This window comes from Hyaena hyaena, unplaced genomic scaffold (assembly GCF_003009895.1).
Source record: "Hyaena hyaena isolate Hyena2069 unplaced genomic scaffold, ASM300989v1 scaffold_71, whole genome shotgun sequence".
Classification (NCBI taxonomy): Eukaryota; Metazoa; Chordata; class Mammalia; order Carnivora; family Hyaenidae; genus Hyaena; species Hyaena hyaena.
The window spans coordinates 2,287,322-2,289,322 of NW_024080704.1; positions in this window are offsets into that span (position 1 = coordinate 2,287,322).

Here is a 2,001-nt window from a genome sequence, read left to right on the forward strand (position 1 = left end):
CAGGCGCCCCAATTGCTAACTTCTTAAAATGTGTCCTACATGTGGTATTTTACCTATGTTAGGGCCCCTGAGGTAGGAATTATAAATAGCCCCTAATTGGGGTGCCTGGGTGGCTCAGTCACTTGAGTGAATGTCTGACTCTTAGTTTCGGCTCACCTCATGATCTCACGTGAGGTGCATGGTTTTGAGCTCCACATTGGGCTCTGCACTGCAGTGTGAAGCCTGCTTGGGATTCTCTCTCTCTGTCTCTCTCTGTCTCTCTCTCTGTCTTTCTCTCTCCCCCTTCCCCTCCCGTCCTCTCTCTCTCTTTTTTTCTCTCTCTCTCAAAATAAATAAGTAAACTTAAGTTTTTTATAATAAAAAAATAGCCCCCAATTATCGATGAGAAAAGCTAATAGGTGGTGGATTTGGAGCCAGACTATAAGACACCAGAGTCTACCTTCTGCCCACGAGGATTCGCAGAATTCTTTGTATACACTCCATCACACATTCAGATTCCCTAGATCTGTACACACTCCATCACACATTCAGATTCCCTAGATCATACTTTTCATGAGTATATCTCTATCTCCATAAATCATAGCAAATTGTGTGCTAGTTCATCATTTATTCATGCAATGGATGTTTGCATGCCATGCCAGTAGAGAGACTAACACAGTAAGCCAAGAGGGCAGGGATGGTGCAGGGAGGAGGCAAGGCTAGTGTAAGATAAAGCAGTCAGAGAAGGCTTCTCAAAGAAGGTGGCATATGAACAGGGACCAAATGAAATGAGAAAGTAAGGAAATGAGGAAGAGGGAGCAGCAAGTGCAAAGGCCCTGGGGTAGAAGCAAGTATAGCATGCTCGAGGGCCAGTAAGACCAATGTGGCTGAGAAGCATAATCAGAGAAGAAAGTACTAGATGAGGTTGGATAACTGGGCAGATACCCTAAAGGCCAGCCAATGAGTCTGCATTTATTCCAGGTGTGATGGAGAGCCATGGAGAGTTTTGAGCAGGGGAGTGACCAGCTCTGATTAGGTTTGGACCAGGATCCCTCTGGTTGCAGAGTGAAGACCAGACTGCAAAGAGGCAAGAGTGGAAAAAAAATGGAGCTTTTGCCTAAATGACAGGATGCTCAGAGGTGCCCGGGAGATGAGCTGCTGTATCCTGTCAGCCTCGGTGGATGGAGGAGGGAAATGGTGACCGGCAATAAAGAGGAGAGGTGAAAAAAAAAAAAAATGAGTGCCAGATGCAAAAATTAAAAGTATCTGATAAACCAGAGCAGGGACGTTCTCCTCCCTGATGGGGACCCAGGAAGATGAAGGAAGAGAGGTGATGGAGTCACTTCTAAGGACACCCAACAGCCATGTTTCCTGCCTCCCAGTCTTCACACCCACGTCCTGGGGATAAGAGGAGACGGTCTGTGGGTTAGGATTGCAGAAAGACGGTTCTAGCCCCCAGACCTCTGTCCTGTTAAGCCCACTTAAAACTAAAGCGCTTAACATTTCCCATTAGGGGACCTGGAGTTATTTGAAAACCGTATTTTGGTGACAGTTGCACAACTGCCTACATTTACTAACGACCCCAGACGCATTAGGGGGCGAACAGAATGGCGCGTAAATGCTGCTTCAGTAAAATTGTTTAACAAAGAAAAGTCTTTTGCTCATAAGGGAATCATCCTTTGAACCTTGAGCTTTAAAGAGTTTGCCTATCACTAAATAGCCTACAGCACGTTAAAAATACATATAACATCCAACTAATGGAAAACAACCATGGAGAGTTGTCCTACTTTAGCAGAGCACTTGAAAACATAAGAAAATAAATATTCGCTGAACAAATGTAAAAGGTTGTTTTGTTTTTCTAAACACGCAGGGTATAAAATGAGTATATAATTTCTTTTTAAAAAAACTTATTTAATGTTTATTTCTTTTTGAGAGAGAGAGAGACAGAGAGAGACAGAGCATGAGAGGGGGAGGGGCAGACAGAGAGGGAGACACAGAATCTGAAAAAGGCTCCAGGCTCTG